Source organism: Dermacentor andersoni, chromosome 1 (assembly GCF_023375885.2).
Source record: "Dermacentor andersoni chromosome 1, qqDerAnde1_hic_scaffold, whole genome shotgun sequence".
In the NCBI taxonomy this organism is placed as follows: domain Eukaryota; kingdom Metazoa; phylum Arthropoda; class Arachnida; order Ixodida; family Ixodidae; genus Dermacentor; species Dermacentor andersoni.
In genome coordinates, this window is record NC_092814.1 from 412464363 (window position 1) to 412486391 (window position 22029).

General features: G+C 46.5%; 1 protein-coding gene across 1 annotated transcript in view; it reads left to right on the forward strand.

The window, feature by feature from the left end:
• Window positions 1–22029, forward strand: part of LOC126518688 (O-acyltransferase like protein-like) — a 232157-nt gene that overhangs the window by 198890 nt on the left and 11238 nt on the right. The gene's annotated exons all lie outside the window — the stretch shown is intronic.

A 22029-nucleotide genomic window follows, 5' to 3' on the forward strand; every position in this document is an offset into this window, starting at 1 on the left:
CTCATCCGCCAACCTAACTTTCTCCCGCCTTTTGCTACGCTTCCCTTCACTTGGAATCCAGTCCGTAACCCTTAATGACCATCGCTTAATGACCTCCTCATTACATGTCCTGCCCATGCCCATTTCTTTTTCTTGATTTCAACTAAGACGTCATTAACTCGTGTTTGTTCCCTCACCCAATCTGCTCTTTTCTTATCCCTTAACGTTACACCCATCATTCTTCTTTCCACAGCTCGTTGCGTCGCCCTCAATTTAAGCAGAACCCTTTTCGTAAGCCTCCAGGTTTCTGCCCCGTAGGTAAGTACTGGTAAGACACAGCTATTATACACTTGTCTCTTGAGGGATAATGGCAACCTGCTGTTCATGATCTGAGAATGCCTGCCAAACACACCCCAGCCCATTCTTATTCTTCTGATTATTTCCGTCTCATGATCCGGATCCGCCGTCACTACCTGCCCTAAGTAGATGTATTCCCTTACCACTTCCAGTGCCTCGCTACCTATTGTAAATTGCTGTTCTTTTCAGAGACTGTTAAACATTACTTTAGTTTTTTGCAGATTAAGGTGAATATTTAGACCCACTCTTCTGCTTTGTCTCTCCAGGTCAGTGAGCATGCATTGCAATTGGTCCCCTGAGTTACTAAGCAACGCAATATCATCAGCGAATCGCAAGTTACTAAGGTATTCTCCATTAACTTTTATCCCCAATTCTTCCCAATCCAGATCTCTGAATACCTCCTGTAAACACGCTGTGAATAGCATTGGAGAGATCGTATCTCCCTGCCTGACGCCTTTCTTTATTAGGATTTTGTTGCTTTCTTTATGGAAGACTACGGTGGCTGTGGAGCCGCTATAGATATCTTCCAGTATATTTACATACGGCTCGTCTACACCCTGATCCCGTAATGCCTCCATGACTGCTGAGGTTTCGATAGAATCAAACGCTTTCTTGTAATCAATGAAAGCTATATATAAGGAATTTCAGTAACACTTCTTTTGGGCCTAGTTGGTACATACTTCTGAACTAAACGTAACAGCGCAAACAACTAAGACGAGCCACAAAAAGAAAGAAAGTCTGTGTCCTGTCTTTCTTTTTGTGGCTTGTCTTAGTTGTTTGCGCTGTTACGTTTAGTTCAGAACTATATATAAGGGTTGGTTATATTCCGCACATTTCTCTATCACCTGATTGATAGTGTGAATATGGTCTATTGTTGAGTAGCCTTTACGGAATCCTGCCTGGTTCTTTGCTTGCCAGAAGTCTACGGTGTTCCTGATTCTATTTGCGATTACCTTAGTAAATAGTTTATAGGCAACTGACAGTAAGCGGATCGTTCTATAATTTTCAAGTCTTTGGCGTCCCCTTTTTTATGGATTAGGATTATGTTAGCATTCTTCCAAGATTCCGGTACGCTCGAGGTCATGAGGCATTGCGTATACAGGGTGGCCAGTTTCTCTAGAACAATCTGCCCACCTTCCTTCAACAAATCTGCTGTTACCTGATCCTCCCCTGCTGTCTTCCCCCTTTGCATATCTCCCCAGGCTTTCTTTACTTCTTCCGGCGTTACCTGTGGCATTTCGAATTCCTCTAGACTATTCCCTCTTCCATTATCGTCGTGGGTGCCACTGATACTGTATAAATCTCTATAGAACTCCTCAGCCGCTTGAACTATCTCATCCATATCAGTAATGATATTGCCGGCTTTGTCTCTTAACCCATACATCAGATTCTTGCCAATTCCTAATTTCTTCTTCACTGCTTTTAGGCTTCCTCTGTTCCTGAGAGCATGTTCAATTTTATCCATATTATACTCCCTTATGTCAGCGATCTTACGCTTGTTGATTGACTTCGAAAGTTCTGCCAGTTCTATCCTAGCTGTAGGGTTAGAGGCTCCCATACATTGGCGTTTCTTGATCCGATCTTTCGTCTCCTGCGATAGCTTACTGGTATCCTGTCTAACGGAGTTACCACCGACTTCTATTGCACACTCCTTAGTGATGCCCACAAGATTGTCGTTGACTGCTTCCATACTAAGGTCCTCTTCCTGAGTTAAGGCCTAATACCTGTTCTGTAGCTTGATCTGGAATTCCTCTTTTTTCCCTCTTACCGCTAACTGATTGATCGGCTTCTTATGTACCAGTTTCTCCGTTCCTTCCTCAGGTCTAGGCTAATTCGTGTTTTTACCATCCTATGGTCACTGCAGCGCACCTTGCTGAGCACATCCACATCTTGTATGATGCCAGGGTTAGCGCAGAGTATGAAGTCTATTTCATTTCTAGTCTCGCCGTTCGGGCTCCTCCACGTCCATTTTCGGCTATCCCACTTGCGGAAGAAGGTATTCATTATCCGCATATTATTCTGTTCCGCAAACTCTAGTAATAACTCTCCCCTGCTATTCCTAGTGCCTATGCCATATTCCCCCACTGCCTTGTCTCCAGCCTGCTTCTTGCCTACCTTGGCATGGAAGTCGCCCATCAGTATAGTGTATTTTGTTTTCGCTCTACCCATCGCTGATTCCACGTCTTCATAGAAGCTTTCGACTTCCTGGTCATCATGACCGGATGTAGGGGCGTAGACCTGTACAACCTTCATTTTGTACCTCTTATTAAGTTTCACAACAAGAGCTGCCACCTTCTCGTTAATGCTATAGAAGTACTCTATGTTACCAGCTATACTCTTATTGATCAGGAATCCGACTCCTACTTCTCGTCTCTCCGCTAAGCCCCGGTAGCACAGGACGTGCCCGCTTTTCAGCACTGTATATGCTTCTTTTGGCCTCCTAAAATCACTGAGCTCTATTATATCTCATTTACTGCCCTCTAATTCCTCCAATAGCACTGCTAGACTCGCCTCACTAGATAACGTTCTAGCGTTAAACGTGTCCAGGTTCATATTACAATGGCGGCCTGTCCGGAGCCAGGGATTCTTTGCACCCTCTGCTGCGTCGCAGGTCTGACCGCCGCCGTGGTCATTTGCTTGCAAAACGGGTAAATGGACTATTAACTTTTGCTCCGATTGTGTTTACTATTCTAACACAATATTTTATAAATCACAATCGAATGTTTCCTCTAACAGATCGCAAAATAGAGGAATTTGGATATTAGCAGGATGTCTCAAGAGAAAAGAAGATTTTATCGCTAATTATTCAGGTTTGACCGGACGGCAGAAAGGGGAAATGCAACAGAAAATATCCTTAGTATATTCAAAAGTCTGTTCACTTTGAAACGATTCATTTGAGTTCCTGCTTTGCACGCTGATACCGACTAGAGGAAAAACGGGGGAAAGATAAGAAAATAATAATATAACAAAAATATGGAAGGGATAGCCAGAGTGGACAAACTCCAAGAGGCATGACCGCTAACAGTCGCAAGCGTTCGTATACAGTCTACAGTCGTTTTCGAGAAGCACAGTTGGTCTTTGTGGCCTTGAGCATCTATTAGTACTTAGAAAAAGTTCCCGAGACATTTGCCTCCCAGCGCAGTCTCCCATCCAAGCGGTTAATACTGAGGTCCTGGAGCCGAGCGGGGAGAGTCGGGCGTTTAGTGTCTAGCCTCCGTAGATCTAACGAGACGCGTCGGCCTAGAAACAACAGGATGGTTGGTAATGCATTTTGATCACTTGGATAACTTTGTCAGGAGACCCAGGTCAGCATCCTGTCTTCTAACGTCTCATTATGCTGGCGCTCCCGTGCAGTAAACTCAGTTCTGAATGGACGCGCACAGTAACATTCGGTAGTAGGTAGAACGGCAGAAATCTGAGCGAGTTGGTAAGGATTCATTATGCAAAAAAGAGGTGAGGCGTGCAGACAGGACACAAGAGCAGAGAAGTGGACAACAGGAACGCCGTGTTGTCCACTTCTCTACTCTTGTGTCCTGTCTGCACGCCTCACCTCTTTTTCGGTAGTAGGTAGTTTACGTTTAACATATGTAACGTATCTCTCCTACGTATCTAAGCCGAGGTACGCTATTCCAAACTGTGCGTTTAGAATAGCGTTTCGCTGAACCCATATTGTTAGTACTCCCACAATCGCAAGAGTCAAAAGTATGACTTGTTCTCTAAGTTGTAAGTTGTCACGACAACGGAGTTGTAATTCACAGCGCCTGCCGCTAAGAAATGCGCAACGAGGTATGGCCGATGACGAAATAATTGCAAAGGATGGTGTTCAGGAGGCGTTTATTACCGTGAACTGCGGGCGCCCATGCCACAGCAAATGACAGATGCTGGCTGGTGATGGGAATCGTTTGCTCGCCACATGACACATCTACACTGGAATACAACTAATTTTACCAACGCCCTCTTGTATTCTCGAGACCCTTAATTTCGACTTCGCTTGCCACCAGGACTCTTTTCTTTTTTTCTCTTGATATTCCCGGGGTGGGTGGGTGGTGGTGAAAAACTTTAATTCCGCGCCCCTCTCGCAATGCTCTAAGATGTACTTCTCCCGGTGTTCGGTACTCCATTCATTCATTCATTCATTCATTCATTCATTCATTCATTCATTCATTGCTGCACAAAATAGCGCCTCTTCATCTCCGTAATCACCCTCCTTCTCACGTGAACTCTGTGTATATTTCTGGCAGCGCAGCGACAAACCTAGGCCTTACGTTTAGCACAGATAAATCGAAAATCATGATCTTTACTGAAAAGACGAATAATTACATTGTGTCAATTCAACAGCAAGTCATACAGATAGTCAAACAATGTAAATACCTATCTGTATATACAGGGTATACCACGCAACTTGAGCCAAGCATTAAAAATATGTAAATGCAATGTAGCTGGACAGAAAGAAGGTAGTGTTGTTTGCCGTCGCTTGGAGATACTGAGATAATTTTTAATTCCACCTAATTAGATAATTACTCTTAATTAATCAACTTCTTGAATATTATAATTATATCAATAGTGTCAATGAGAAAATCGTAGAGCAACATGAAAAACTCCCGATACAGCTTTTTGTTGGTCGGCTAAATAATAGTGTTTTCGGAAAGTGGAAAAAGACCCCGAGTACAGGTAAAGTGCCTCGAGCGGCCAGTCGCGGGGCAATTTTACGTGTATTTGTGGGCTCCTTACAGGCTCGAAAAAACACATTTATGTAGCACGTATTTAGCAAGAGAAAGCTGTATCGGGAGTTTTCATGTTGCTATACAATTTTCTCATTGCCACGTTTCACCTAATTATAATATTTGAAAAGTTAATTAAGTAATTAGGGCGAATTATATAAATAAGCCGAATGAAAAATTTATCTGACTATCTCCAAGGGATGGAAAACAACATTACCTTGAGTCTGTTCAGCAGTCTGTTATATTTGCATATTCTTAATGCTTGGCTCCAGTTACGTGGAGCACCCTGTATTAAATTATGGAGTTTTAAGTGTCAAAGCCACTTTCTGATTATGAGGCACGCCGTAGTGGACTCCGGAAATTTTGGCCACCTGGGCTTCTTTAACGTGCACCTAAATCTAAGTACACGGGTGTTTTTCGCATTTCGCCTCCATCGAAATCCGGCCGAGCTTCTTACGGGGCCGTGCCAGGCAAGGGCGGCAATACTGACGTCACAGGCGCTTTTCTTGTTCATTTCGCTTTTAGAAAGACATAATGCTGCAAATGCAGTGTCATTCATTCTTGTCTCGTGGATTTAAACACGGGTTTTAATGGTCTCCAGATCGTGTTTGTTTCCAAGAGTAGGTGTAAGCACGAAAATATTCATTGACACCCGAAAACACACAAACACCCTCGCACGCACGTACTCTCTCTCCATCACATGAGCACAGACTCTCTTCCTCACACGCACTCACACGCTCTCTCCATCGCACGCACAGATATCCATGCGCACACAAAGACGCACACTTCTGTCCGCAGACATGCATGCTGAAACACGAACACGCATAGTCGCACACGTGCACATCCACACGCCGCCATGCATGCGCCGCAAGTACGCGAGCGCACACACATGCACTAACAGAGAGAGGCAGGCATGCACACACGTCACGAACGTTCAGACACGCACAGACACACCCGCGTGCAAGCATATGCAAATGCGGAGGCACTAGGACGCCCACATACTATTCCTCGCAGGCACACACACGCACACTCTGTCTCTCCCTCGCGCATAAACACGCTCTCTCTCCCTCTCACAGACACACTCTCTTTCTCCCCCGCACACAAATGCACTCTCACTCACACGCATGTACTCTCTCTCCATCCATCATACACACGCACGCGCACGCACACTATACACACACAAATCCATGCTCACACAAACACGCACACATTTGTTCGCAATCGTCCATGCTGAAACTCGAAAACACACGTTGGCACGCGTACACGTTCACACGCGCCCGAACAGGCACACACACACACGTCGCGAACGCTCACACACGCCTACACGCTGTCGCGTGTAAGCATATGCAAATACAGAGGCACCAGCACGCTCACACACTGTTTCCTCGCACGCACACACATGCACACTCTCTGTCTCTCCCTCGCGCATATTCAGGCTCTCTCGCACTCGCACACACACACACTCGCTGTTTCCCCCGCACACAAACGCACCCTCCCTCACACGCACCTACTCTCTCTCCATCCGTCATACGCACACACACACACACACACTATATGCACACAAATTCATGCGCAAACACGCACACATTTGTTCAAAATCGTGCATGCTGAAACTCGAGAACACGTTGGCCCGCGTACACGTTCACACGCGCCCACGCATGCACCGCAAGCGCGCGCACACGCGAACGCACACGCAGGCACGCACTCGCGCGCACGCAAAAGCAAATACGGAGGCACACGCCCACACACTCACACACAGAGCGCACACGCGCGTACAACCATAGCCGGGCACGCTCAAGACATGCACACGCATAACCACTGTGTACCATCTCGGTTGCTTCTCAAAAACCTGCGCGTGCTAACGGACTGCATAACACTCCCTGTGCCATTACCTTCTCAATGCCAACTGTAATAAATCGCTTTATGGTTTAAATCTGGCGCTTGTTCAAGTCAATGTGCCCTGTGGCGGGAGGGTGCAAAACGATTTCCTCCTGTAGTGGGACTTCACCGCCCCTGAATGACCTGCTTTAACTGTATTAACGCACCACCAATCTTCCAATGAAGTGCCAAATTGCATATGTTGTTAGAAGCGGATACCCTCTTCTTGTAGCCAGTTGAAACCTTTTGACCCTCGGCCGATATTCTTAAATATGATCTTTAAAAAAACATTTCCTATTGAGTTACACTTGTGCGTTGCTGTGAAGTTCCGAAGGAGAATGTCCAGAATTTCTGGACTTGAGTACTGTGCTCAGCGAAGGGTTTGGCTTCATGCCGTCTTGAGATATGACGTCACCCCAGAAATCAATTTCTGTCAGCCTGAACTTGCAGTTATCAGCATTGAATGTTAATCCAGCCTGTCTGGCCAACTGCAAAGCATGGCGGAGGCGGGCATCGTGCTCAATTTCAGTAGCTCCCCAGATTAATATTTCATCTATGTACACGTGTACTCCAGTGGCTCGGTCAAAGATTTCACTCATTACCTTCTGGAATACTTCTGGCGCTGAAAATATTCCGCACGGTAGCCTTAGGAAGCGCTAACGCCCAAATGGTGTGCCGAAGGTGTAGATATTTGACGTTGCGTTGTCTAGAGGGATTTAGTGGAGGCCGGAGTTTGCGTCAAGGCGCGAGAAGTATTTGGCCCCTGCCAACTGTGCTTATATATCTTCCCGTTTCAGCATTTGATAATGCTCCCGCTTTAGACAGTCAGTGATGTTTCAGGGATCGAGGCACACGCGCAGCTTTCTGTTTTTCTTTCTGACGATGACTAGAGGACTCACCCAGTCTGTCGGTTCGTTGACCTTCTCGATGATGCCGCTGCTTTCCATCCGATCAAGCTCATCCCGGAGTGGTTCTCTCAGTGCCAGGGGTACCCGTCGCGCTGGCATTACTACTGGTGTTGCATCCTTGCGCAAGACCATGTGGTACTCTCGTTGCAAGCAGCCGGTTCCTCGAAATAAATCTGGAAATTCCTTCAGAGTGTCAGCGGTGCCGTCCTTGCTGACAGTGTTCACTGTGCGTGACGCCAGTCCAAGCGTTTCGCTTGCGATTAGTCTTAGGATTACCGGGTAACTCTTCTTTACAATGAAAAAGGAAACGCTGCCGAACCTATGATTCACAGCAACTTGCAGAGTCGCTACGCTAATGTGCTTGATGACACCACCACTATACGACCGAATGACTGCATTACTTGGCTTTAGCTTGAGGCCTCCCTTGCATCTTCTGTAGATAGAGTAGGGCAACAAAGTGGCTTGGGAACCTGTGTCAACTTTGAGCACTACCGTTTCACTCGCAACTTCTGCCTTAACCGTCCAGTCTTCTCTGCTGCACTTGTTGCAGATTTTTACACCCAGAACACTGAAGTCGTCACAGTCTTCGTGTACCTCATCTACACGTTTACGGCAGCGCAGAGCGAAATGATTCTTTCGTTTACACACAAAGCACGTCTGTCCGAAGGCCGGGCACCTTGCATGCGCATGAGACCGATTGCATTTGGTGCAACTGTACTTTTGCGATTTTTTAACCAGTGCAACTTGGCTGTCTGCCTCCAACCACGCTTCATTCTATAGGGTAGATACTTCCAGTCCGTCCTTTGATCCGTCCTGCCCGAACTTTGCGTCGTATCCTTCAGCTGCTGCTTGCAGTCCGGGGTCAATTTATGTGTGTGCGTCGCGAAGCGACGCGACCACTTCTGACACCATGTATCAGATGTGACACGATGGGAAGTCAGGAACAAAGAACCTTTATTAACAGGACGAGGTACGTATATATAGTGCCCTGCATGATAAGCACGTGTAGTCTACATCTGTAGCTCATTCACATGGTGGTAGCGGCGCATGCGGTCGCATGGCAGGTGAGCCTTGCACGATACAGATGACCTCGAACTTTTGCTATCCATCTTCTCAGACACAGGAGGGAGGTCAGTGAAGATAAGCATCTAGGTATAAAAATTAAATTGATGCAAGTAGTAAAGTAATGCAAAGATTAATGTTTTTAATGTATTCCTTTTGTATAAAAAAGCCAAGAGACAATGAAACATAGGAAATCATTGAGCAATTTAATTACTTTATATTGAAATGAAGAAATAAGGAGGAAAATGAAAGTGGATGAAAAGATAACTTCCAATTGATGGGAGACAAACCCACAACCTTCGAATTATGCTTGCATTGCTTCAGCAATAGTGCTACAGCAATGTCTCTCCCTCTGAAAACTTTCTTGAGCATATATGTGCATGTATCTCGCCCTGGTAGTGTTAGCCAGTGCTACTTGTGCAACAACACTCTCAGAGCCTAATCTAGTACACGTAAGCATTCTAGTAAATTGATGGTGGAATAGCCTCCAGCTCAATTGGTTTTGGGTTTAGCTCCCACCAGTGGCCAAAAGTGCACAGGTGGACAAAATATAACATAATTTGTCCACTTTCATTTCCATTCTCCTTGTGACCTCAACATTGGAAATAAAACTACAGTTATTTTGCTCTATGCTTTACTATATGTCATTGTCTCTTGGTGTCATATCAAAGCCACTCAGTCCTTTTTTGTTGATATTACATTGTGTTGTATTTTTATGCGTAATTATTTAATTTTATAAAGTTGATATCTGTGCGCCTGTTTGTTTGGCCGTTTCTGCTGTAGAGATATGTGAACATGTTTTACCAACCCACCTATGAGATAGAAACAAGCACTGACTTGCAACTAAAGGTTGGTTGTTGCAAGACAGGTGGTTATCGCTTTCACCTCTCCTTACTCATTGAACCTGTCTTGCAGCAATAACTCTTTTTGAGTTCACCACCAGTGCATGTAGAGTTTGTGCATGCATCTACTGCTGCCTGTACATGCCTGTACAGAAAAAGAAATGTAATGGAGCTTCAAACAGTCCCCATTGGAAATTTCGATATACGCTGTATGTTGTAAAGCGTTGTCTCGGGGCGTTCTAGCACCGCAAGCATTTTTCAAATTCTCTTATTATTAGAAGAGATAGCAGAAAGTGAAAAGTCTTGCCACCACTAAGCCAGGAGGTGAGGTTCACCATAGACAACCTCTCCCTCTCCAACAACTAGCGTCCACAAGCCACATTTCTTGTTCTTTTTTGTGCTGTTGCATGGCTCACTTCCAGAGTTGGTTTTTCATGTTCTGCATTGGATGTTTGGCCAAAGCCTGTGTACGTAATCAGCGACATTGAAGGAAATGCGTCAATGAGGCATTTCTACATATGACCTTGCTTCTCTGGCAGGAAGCAGGGCTGCCTGACAGCATTATGAAACATCGTTCCAGCGCACAATTGAACACGGACGAGGAGAGAAAGACAACACGAACGCCGGACTTCAACTGAATTTTTTCATGGAAAACAGGGCTTTATGTACACAGGGGGAGGGAGTGGGGGATTGCTAGTGCGCAGGACCACTCAAAAATATTTTCTTGGTCTAGGCAAAAGTCATCAGAGGTGTCAAACCAAAATAAAAAATAAAAACTTTTCCCTCTCTTTTTTACATCACTCAGTACAATCTTGCTCATCTCCCGCCCTACCTAGCTAATTCGACACACCCGTTTGCCCTGAGATAATCAATTTCTTTTATGCCGAGTACAACAGAAGGAGCAGTGACACAGTAATCGTTTTCTTTGGAGATACAAAACGCTTCAAATATTTCCCGGTGTTTCTGATTGCTATATTTGCGCAACACACGTGTTCGTTCAAAAAACGCCTTGCATGCTGGCTTGTGCGAGCAACGGCGAATGTGGTCGGCTAAATGACCAGCGCCACTTAGTGATGTAGCATTCGTGCTATGCTCTAGCAAGCGTTCATTCAGACAGCGCCCGGTTTGGCCAATATAGCATTTCCCACAGGCGAGGGGAATACTATACACAACGCCGACGTCACATTCAACGAGGGCTTTGGTGTGCTTTATTTTGCAGGCTGGCTTCTTCTGGGATTCGTTTACTAGGCGACACATTCGTCCCAGCTTTTCCGGTGCTGAAAACACAACACGCACCCCGCACCTGTCGCCAACCTTCTTGAGGCGGTGAGAAACAGGCGGTGAGGACAGGGCGCTTTTGCGGGCGTGCGTCTTTTTTCAGCCTGCGCCTCCCACCAACCTTTGCCTCGCGAATCTGGCTCTCTACCACCGAGGCCACGATCTCTCCGTGGAACCCAGCCTTCTCCAGACGCCTTAGCTGGGCATCGACGCTGTCACGAACTTGATGTTCGCATGACTTGTCTAGAGCAGAGCGGATGCAGTTTTTTGCTATAGCTCTTTTTACGAGCTTGGAGTGGGCCGATTGATAATTCAGAATTTGTTTTTTCGACCGTGGCTTGTACTGCCAGCACACGCGCGCTCCATGAAAAATAAGACACAAGTCGAGGTACTGGATGCGACCATCTTGCGGCAGTTCGTGCGTGAATTTCATTCCAAAGGCGTTACTAGCAAAAATATCGAGAATGTTGATCATACTATTACCTCTATCCTGAGCATCAGTCGTATTCATTACCACGAGGTAATCGTCGACATATCTAAAAACTTTCTGCACGCCTGCGTTGTAAAGGGACGCTTGAATGCGCTTGTCAATACTTGCTAAGAAAATATCGCTTAAAAGTGGTGCTAGGCAAGAGCCGATGCACACTACTTCTTTTTGGATAAAACAGTTGAAGTCCGGCGTTCGTGTTGTATTTCTCTCCTCGTCCATGTTCAATTGTGCGCTGGAATGATGTTTCATAATGCTAATCATAACCAACTAGCCCAGCTGTCCATACTTAGCTGCCTGACAGGAGCCGTGAACAGCATGTGAGCTTTAAAAAATTCTTTAGCTTAAAAAATGTAAGAAATTTCTGCTGCTGTCGTGCTGCGCAACATTTTAATGTTTTGCAGACACGATCGTCACAATACGACTTACACATAATTGCAGAGTCTGACCATCTCAATTCCCACACGGTAAGCAAAAGCAACGTCTTTTATGTCTAGCCCGGATACCAAGTATAGCTGGAATGCAAGGAAGAAAAGGAATGAACGTTTATTGTAAGAAACAGCGAGAAAGTGTTCTTTCTTCGCCCTAGGTGGGCGGCTGTCTTAGTCCAGAAAGCCGTTGGCTAATGCCGCAGCCCGGGCCCGGTCCACCAGACTTCGCTGATCTTCCAGGCTCTGTGCCTTTAACATTGCCTCCCTCGTTTCTTCGATGGCTTGCAGCGGTTCTGAGGCATCATCTTGACTGTTTGTCTCGCGGTGTGGGCACACCAACACCATGTGTTGGAGCGTGTCTGGTACATCACAATATGGGCACAGGTATGAAGATTTGGTGGGGTGCATTCGGTACATGAAAATTCCATGTACATACGTATTCGTTTGAGTCTGCGGAGGGCGGTGGCTTCTTCCTTGCTTAATTTTGGATGGGGTAGAGGATATCGTCTTCTTTCCAGTCGGTAATGTTGCAATATTACGGCGGAGTAGATGGGAATGTCCTCCACCCTCGTCGCTTTTCGGAGACCGTGTGGCAGGAAATCCCGGCTGGTATGCTCTCGGGCGACAGCATGTGCTGCTTCGTTTCCTGCCAGGTGTTCGTGGCCTGGGGTCCATGCGACGTAGGTTTCGGGTAGTTCTTGGTGTCTTGCTATTTCTTTCAGAATCTGCTGCTGCGGCAGAAATTCGGCCTTTTCGTAGGTTTCTACATGCCGTTTGCGAGTCGCTCAAGATGATTGCTGTGTCTTTGCATGCGGCGATGCCGAGGACGATGGCCACTTCCTCCGCCGTTTCTGGATTTCTCGTCGGTATGGTGGCAGCGATTAGCCCCTTCCCTTGGTTGTTGGCCACGGTAATTGCGTATGCTCTTCTACCTGGGTATTTTGCCACATCTCTATATCTTGCTAAGTATTTCTTGCTAAGCGCTCTAACTGTTGCTTGTCTTCTGTCTTTGTAGTATGTTGCATGCATGTTGCGAGGTATTGGAGACACTGAGATAGAGTCACGAAGTGGCGGCAATCGGGCTTTCGCGTCTTAGTCTGCTATGAATTTTTAGCTGTATGCGAGTTTGCGAAGTACTGCTCTGCTTGTTTGAGTCAGCTTAAGGCGTTCCAACTGGCTGGCTCTGTGCGCTTCACTCATTTCTTCCCAGGTGTTGTGGAGGCAAATTTGAGCAGTGTCGTGGTTGAGGTCGTACTGGGAAGTCCTAGTGGGTTCTTGATTGCTTTTCTGGTGATGTTGTTGAGTTTTTCAATTTCAGCTTTCTTGAGGAGTAGATACGGAGTGCCATATGTGATCCGGCTTATAAGGAGTGCTTGGATTAATTGGACGGTTTCTTGCTCTTTAAGTCCTCTTCTTTGGGTAGTTATACGAAGAATTGGTTACTTGTGTTAGGGTCTTCTGAAGCTTCGGAAGTTTAGCTGCGCCAGAACCGTCTTTATGTATTCTGAGGCCAAGGACGCGGAGGGAGCTAACTTGAGGGATATCGATTCCATTGAGTCTAACGTTGGGATCTGGAGCAACGTAGGCTGGTGGTCTTCCCCGGGTCCTTGCCTTTTGTATAAGTAGCTCTGATTTTTCGGGGGCGCACTGGAGACCACATTGCCTCTTGGAGGGTAGTCTGCTGTTGGCCGGTTGTGGACGCTTTTGTCCATAACGTTATATCGTCGGCGTATATTGCATGGCTTAAATCTTCGATGCTATCGAGTTGTTGTGGGAGCTTAATCATGGCGAGATTGAACAGCAAAGGTGAAATGATTGACCCTTGTGGAGTTCCTTTGTTGGGCATTTCGAATTTGTCGCTTCGGATGTTGCCGATACCCACCGTAGCCGTGCGATCTCTTAGAAAGTCGTGTACGTATCGGTAGGTCCGGATTCCGCAGTTTGTGTCTTGGAGATTTTGAAGGATTGCTTCGTGCTTCACATTATCGAAGGCTCCTTTTACATCTGTTGTTAAAATAGAGAACTTTTTGAGGCGTTCTAGGTAGTCCAAGAGGTCTTCCTTGAGCTGTAGTAGTGTGTCTTGTGCTGAGAGGAGCTGTCGGAAGCCAAACATTGCGTCGGGCATGAGTCCTTTACCTTCGAGGTATGTGGTCAGGCAATCGTGAACCATGGGTTCGACAAGCTTTCCAGCGCAGGAAGTAAGGAAGATGGGCCGTAGTTTCCTGATTTGTAGCGGCTTGTGTTTTGGGATCATAATGACTTCTGAGTGCTTCCATTCTGCCGGGAGCACACCTTTTTCCCAGCAGTTATTCATGTAATTGAGGAGGCCATTTAGGGCCTTGTCTGGGTGGTTTCGTAGGACCTTGTTGGTCACCTTGTCATTTCCTGGCGATGTGTTACGGGCCAATTTGGCAAGGGCGGCATGGAGTTCACGAAGCGTGAAAGGGCTTTCGAGGGTGAGATTTGGTTCGCCTTTGTATGATCGGGGATCGGTAACCTTGGCGGCATTGTCTTCGACAAGTTAACGCTTCATTTCTTGCAGAATTTGTTTTTCGCTCCCCGGATGGAAGTTAATGATTTTCGTGAGGTCATGTCTTTGCTGGTTCTTGGTTCTGCTGGTAGCTAGAAGAGCTCGCAGTATATGCGAGGTCTTCTTCGGGCTGAGTGTGCCTTGAAGTTGGTCGCACAGCTTATGCCAGTTCTGCCTGCTTAGCTGATCTCCGTATTCTTCTGCTTGCTTTGTTATGTGAGCGATTTGTTTCTGCAGTTTGCTGTTAAGTTTAATATTTTTGCACCGCCTCAGTAGACCTCTTCTGGCATCCGAAAGATGTAGGAGGTGAGAGTCTACGGTCGGCGTGTCCATCGTGAGTTGGATGAATTTAGTGTGCTTCTCCGCCGTCTTGACCACTTCGGTGAGCCACTCTTCAATATCTTCGATGTTTTCTTGTATGTAATGCTCTCGGAAGGCCTTCCAATCCGTCAGCCTTGCCGTTCCGGTTCTGCTCGGCTTCTTATGGTGCAGTATTTCAAGCTGAAGGATGTGGTGGTCGCTGCCGAGATTTTCTTCCAGTCGGGTCCATTCTGCCTTGGATATTCCTATTGTAAAGGTGCGGTCGGGATTTGTATCCCTGGACACACTGTTGCCTATTCGAGTAATTAGTTTAGAATCATTCCAGAGGGTCAGGAGATTCTTTTGCGCCGAATCGTGCACTCGCGCTCCTTTCTTGGTCGTGTGCTGGTAACCCCATGCTGTGTGTGTGGGGGGGGGGGGGGGGGGGGGCAGTAAAATCTCCCATTATTACTTGTTTATGGCCTTTAGATAGTCTTCTGACTTGCATGATGAAGTTTACAAAGTCGGATAACGGATCCCTGGGGGGACTATATAAGGATAGTACGTATAGTCTTTGGTGTGTCTTCTCAGGTAGAACTTCCACTAGGGTGTGTTCCATGGTTGTTCCCTGAATTGTGTGTTCTTGCGTGGTGAGATTTTTCTTCGTCAGGATAGCCGTTATCTGAGATAAGGTGTGTGTATCATATCCCTGTATGCACAGATTGGTGTGATAGGTTTCTTGGATAGCGATGATATCTGGTTGTTCCAGTTTGATCAGTTCTTGGACATTTGTTCTTTTGGTTCGGATAGAGTGACAGTTCCACTGCCACAGCTTCATTGGGAGTTGTGGTACTTTCTTCTTGGTATTACTCGCCATCTTGTTCGATATCGTTCGCTTCGCCCCGGGCCATGGATTCCGGTCTGGCTGCATTGTGGAGGTCTTTACGTGCTTTCTTGCGAGCCGTGTCGGTGTTGTTGAATAGCTTTTCTACTGTGGCTTTCGTTACATGGTTCTGCTTGGCATAGGACATGAAGTTGCTGATGTCTTGGAGGGTAGCATGGATGGGGGCCAGCTGAGCGGTGATGTGTTGCTGGAGCTGTTGTGTTATCTCCTTTGCAAAAGTGGTCACGGACTCCTGTATCTGTTTCCGCCCCTCCACTGTTACAATTTCCTTGATTCTTTCTTCCGTAAGGGGCGGTGGGATGTTTGGAATTCCTTCATGTTTCGAGGCCTGATTGGCGGTGTTTTGTTCTTTGCACCTTTGTATGAGCTTGTCAATTAGGGCTTGCTGATTTTGGAGTTGCGCTCGCAGATCTCGTTCGGTTTCCGTGGGTTCTTGCGTCGTGTGTTTCCTCCTGCAGCGCCTGCATACGTGACTCACTTTTGCGGGTTGCGTGTACTGGATCCAGACCGTGATCTTGACCGGGGTCCATCGTTTGCTTGATCACATGTTGATTTGGAGTCACTTCTGGATCTGCGTTGACTGTGTGGTGAGGTACTGCTTGGTACGGATTGTGCCGAGAAGTGTGAGTCTGAATTTGAGTTCTATCTGCGTTGCTGCTCTTGGAAAGTTGTTTTCCCATTGCAGTCTGATCTTGTACGGTGGTGGATTTGGTTTCAGTTTATGTCGGCACCCCTTGCCTGCTGTTTCATTGGGTTGTTCAGAGATTTTACAACTGAGTTGGCAGTCATTTTCTTCCGGTTGATTTTCCATCCCTCATATGTAGCAGAAGTTGATAAGGGCTTTCGGGAAGATATCTTGCCGGTGCCCTAGTTCTCCGCAGGTTCCGCAGTATTGCACGGATTTCCTGTATGGTTTGCAGCGGTAGTCACGGCATTTATATATGATGTTGTATGGGACGTGTGGTGCGTCGAAGTAGATGAGTGCTGTTGACGATACTCCCAGCGTGCGTGCTGCGAGAACCGTGTATCTTGCGGATACTCGTAGCCCCTGTAGTAGTTCTTCGCTCAAGCTTGGCGGGATGTTGTAGATTACGCCTTTGCTGATGCCCTCTGGTGTCCTGACATGAGCCTTAACTTCGTAAATGGACCCTCCAAGCTGGATGCTGGTGATCTTGAGGAGCATGTCGTACGCTCTGTCCTTCTTTGGTGTACTTGCGATTATTATATTCTCGGCATGTTGCACTTGAATCCGGATGTTGTAATAGAAGTCTTTTTCGAAAAACTTGCTAGCTCGGCCGATGGCATGTGTCACTGCCACCAATGTCCATTTGGAGAGTTGTAATCCCCCCTTAGGTCTGTAGATGATCTTCGTGTCGTCCCCTGGCAAAGGCGGAAATCTTGGCTTTCTATAATGTGGCATGTTTGCCGCAATAGGTATTGTTGCTCCGGCTTGCTGCGTTCGTAGTTGGTCTGCTTCCTCGACTGTGGGTTTTGCATACACCTGAGTCTTCTTGCCTCTCCTCTCCCATGTGTGCCATTTTTCCTGGATGTTTATCGCCTTTCCGCTGCTCTCGTCATACGTCCACTCTGCTTCCATTTGTTGCTGCACCTCCACCTGCATTTCAATGCTGTTGTTTTCTCGTGCACTTCTTGCAGCGTTGTATGCGTCAGTCTTGGTGCCCAGCGGCAGCGCCGAGTCCCTCTCGAAGAGAGTGAGCGGCGGCCTACGAGCGCTCACGAGCCGCGGGATACGCTCCGCGGGTCACGGGTCACGCGCGTTCGGCTGGCCGCTTAGCCTTGCAGGGTTAGCTCCGCCAGCGTGGCGTGCAACCTTCGAACACGTAAAAAATGACGGTATTCCATGTACCGCTCATACACTTGATATCCTCCGTTACCACTTCCGTGCCGATTCCGTCGATGCCAGAGTTTTCGGTGAATAAAAGCAGGTGTCCAGAAAATTACCAGAAAATGCAGGAGCCCATGCGAAGTGCGTCAGCACTGCTTAGCCACCTAGCGGGCTTTTCAGCTGTAATGCAAGTTGGAAAAATATTAGTGCCCATGTCTCAACTGCTGTTTGCACAATACTTATGATGACATGAATTTTCTTGACAATGAATTTCATGGCTGTGGGGACATTTCTATGGTGGCATACGATCAAAATTCATTTGTGTAGGTTAGCTACCACCTTTGTTTAATACTAAAAGTGCAAGCATTCCTCAGTGCATGTTTTACAAGTTGCAGAAGCTCAAAAGTGCTGAGGTAGCTTTTGTGCGATGACACTCGATGGCAAAGTTTTTCGATCAAGTTAGCCCTAACTGCTACACTGGTGATGCACTAAGTGCAAACTTCAGTCTCTGTGATCATGTGATAATCCTTTTCAGGTATTTTTTTACGCGCATTTTGAGTAGCTTCACTACTATTTCTCTTGTTTTGTATCAGTGTTTTCGGTCCCATTCTTTATTATTTTATGAGTTAATACATGTTTAGTTGTGTATAATGAACTAGAATATGCATTAGTATTTTTTATGCATGCTCATTGTAAGTTGCTTCTTTCTTTCTTTTGTTTTGCTTCAATGTGTTGTGACCCCTCCCTGCTTTGGCTGCCAAAAGGCGGTGAGCAGTATTATGTAAATAAGTAAAATAAAATAAACGATACATTAAATGACAAAGAAATGGTGTTCTTTTATATTCCACCAATCGCACGTTTTTACTGTAGGAGCAACTACCCTTTACAAACCTCAATGCTATAGCAAGTCGTTCTCCAGGCCCCAGGGGGTTTCTTGAATATGGTTACCGTGTGAGATCCTCTGCGACAAAGCTCAATAGCTTGTCAAAGAGCTGCGACAGAACTTGTAGCAAAATCCGTGGTCATCCTGACTGATCCGTTGCATCTGTAAAAAATGGTGCAATATTACTTGACAGAAGACCCGTGCCCTGCCCACAAACATGCGCAGGTATCGCGAGCACTTTTCACTGGCACACACACATGGCCATGATTAACTTTACCCCCCGCTTTGCTTATATGCTTCAACACAAACGCTGTGTGGGCCAAACAGGAGAGCCAGTCAACGTTATATTAAACAAAAACCGTGCGGCCGCTGCCAAGAAACTTCCGAAGCAGTCGCACAGCATTTTAACCTGCCAGGTCACAATTTATTTACATTAGACTTCATATTCTACAGTCACACTTCCGAAAGATAGAAAATATAGGAACTCGTATCTCGTCCACAAGCTTCATATATGACAACCAACACGTATAAAAAGGTGTTCTTGAATCCATGTGTTATACTAATGGCACAAATATAACTAGCAGTCCTTAGCTTTTATTTGTAGGGGTGTGCTAATACCAAATAGTAGATTTAGAGTCGAATATCGAATCAAATGAAGAAAAAATAAGCTGGATATCGAATAAAATATCGGATATAGCAGACAATTTATTAACAAACCTAATTCTTACAAATTTTGTGCAAGAAGGTGCTACACAAGCTCTGTATAAACAGTATGGTCTACTGTTAATAATGAAGAGAGTTCCAAATCAGTATTCCAGCACTGGTTACACCTCGGTTCTAGTATATGAAGGCCTGGAAAATACGTCTTTTACTAACAGATTGTCTGTTGAACAGGATCAAGTGCTTCTTCCCCTCTGAAGCTGAAGACTTAGTCGGTATGTTGTACTGGATACACGGGTTAGACAAACGGCTGCTGAAACAGCGTGAAGTATCGTCACCGCGTATCCAATATACGATCTGTGTGGCTCCGGCGGCTAATCAGCCCGATCTTCGCCTATGCTTTCGCGCTTTCCGAAGAACGCCCCGCTCTTGTCGTCCCCTCTGTTCGCGTACTATCGGCGTCAAATGAAAGTTGAACAGCGGAGCGCGTGGACCAAGCATAAGTGAAGATATAGTGCGCGCCGTCCAGTCATCACCATTGACAAGCGTGCACATCCGATTTGGTCGCACTGCGCGATCCCCCTCTAGTGAGATAATTTCGCTTCTGTCCTGGTTCTTACATTTAAAAGGGAGGAAATAAAAAATAAAAACTAAGCTAAAATATTGCAGTTTACGGCGAGTCTTGTCGCACAGATCGCCGAAGCCACAAGTGCTGTCAGCGCGAATAGCGGTGCGCGTGGTGCAGTTTGCACCGTCATCGCCCGCACCGTGCACCGTCATCGCAAGGTAGATTCGCCCGCGCGCACCGCTATTCGCGCTGACAGCACTTGTGGCTTCGGCGATCTGTGCGACAAGACTCGCCGTAAACTTCAATATTTTAGCTTAGTTTTTAGTTTTTTATTTCCTCCCTTTTAAATGTAAGAATCAGGACAGAAGCGAAATTATCTCTCTAGAGGGGGATCGCGCAGTGCGACCAAATCGGATGTGCGCGCTTGTCAATGGTGATGACTGGACGGCGCGCACTATATCTTCACTTATGCTTGGTCCACGCGCTCCGCTGTTCAACTTTCATTTGACGCCGATAGTACGTCACGCTATCGTTTCGATCGGTGCTGTCAACCTGGACGGACCTTGTAATGACGACGCGGTGCTGTTCGGCGAATTGTGGCGTTCGCGCGCTGCGAGTACGATCCCCGCATCGGTATTTTAACCCTTTCACTTATGTCTCCTATATGCCTGCACTTAAAAACACTGGTAAGTAATTGCTGTCCTGACGGAGATAAGTCCCCATGTCCAAACACAGGCTCCTAGTTCTACCACCGTAGATCATCGAAAGAAGTTACAGCCATTAGGTGCTTCTTCTTTACGCCGTTGAAAGACGGGCCGGACCCACCAACGTCGTTGCAGACGCTTTCTGCGTTCCCGCCGCCTTTGCAAGAGCAGCAGCAGCAAAAGCTTCTTTGTCATGTCGTAGTATGTTGCGGGCAGAGAACGCTGAAACCGGCTAAGCAAAAGCTCGACAGCAACGTCGTGCGAGGTCACGCGCAGATGTCAAGTGCAGTCATGGGCAACCAGACGCTTTCGCGCGTGATGTTGATCATTGATGTAGCTTTGCTTGCCATAAGGATGTGCAGATACAAACGGCGTGCATTTCTCAACTTAAAAACTGTATACTAGCTCTAACATTGATAAATAAATAGAAAAGGCCAGCCATAATGAAATTAAACTAAGGATACATTTTTCTCTAACACAAGACGAACGTTTCCGCCATCGCTGGTCCGCTGGTCTCTTAGCCCTGTGCTGTGATGCGCGCACGGGTGGCTGGCCGCCCTTCCCTTCGTCACCCACGTATGCAACCGGTTACGCTTACGTGTACGCGTATCCCGTGCTACGTATCGTTGGGCCTTTAAGGAGCAGCCGCGCGTGCCCGATCTTGAAAGCGATCTGCGATGGGCACAGGACGCGCCGAGTGGGCCCGCTTGCACAAAACTCTTTCGTTCAGTCTCATTCCCGTCTACAGAGCGATTTCAGTCTTTATGGAGTCTTAAGCTTCCCTAGGCGTTAAGTCGCTTGCACGAAAACCTAAGCCAGCCCGCTAGATTAGGACAACCTTGGGAAGTAAGTTTGCAACCTAGTCTGCACATGTGCAGGCTGATTCCAATCTTTATCGCACTGTACCAACATGACTACCGTGCGGCTGGCTCGATTGCCGAGATCAGACCATATTCCATATTCCATAGACCATATCCACACTATCAATCAGGTGATAGAGAAATGTGCAGAATATAACTAACCCTTATATATAGCTTTCATTGATTACGAGAAAGCGTTGGATTCACTCGAAACCTCAGCAGTCATGGACGCATTACGGAATCGGGGTGTTTACGAGCCGTATGTAAAAATACTGAAAGATATCTATAGCGGCTCCACAGACACCGTAATCCTCCATAAATAAAGCAGCAAAATCCCAATAAAGAAAGGCGTCAGGCAGGGAGATACGATCTCTTCAGTGCTATTCACAGCGTGTTTACAGGAGGTATTCAGAGACCTGGATTGGGAAGAATTGGGGATAAGAGTTAATGGAGAATACCTTAGAAACTTGCGATTCGCTGATGATATTGCCTTGCTTAGTAACTCAGGGGACCAATTGCAACGCATGCTCACTAACCTGGAGAGGCAAAGCAGAAGAGTGGGTCTAAAAATTATTCTGTAGAAAACTAAAGTAATTTTAAACAGTCTCGGAAGAGAACAGCAGTTTACGACACTGGAAGGCACTGGAAGTGGTAAAGGAATACATCTACTTAGGGCAGGTAGTTACCGCGGATCCGGATCATGAGACTCAAATAATCAGAAGAATAAGAATGGGCTGGGGTGCGTTTGGCAGGCATTCTCAGATCATGAACAGCACGTTGCCATTATCCCTCAAGAGAAAAGTGTATAACAGCTGTGTCTTACCAGTACTC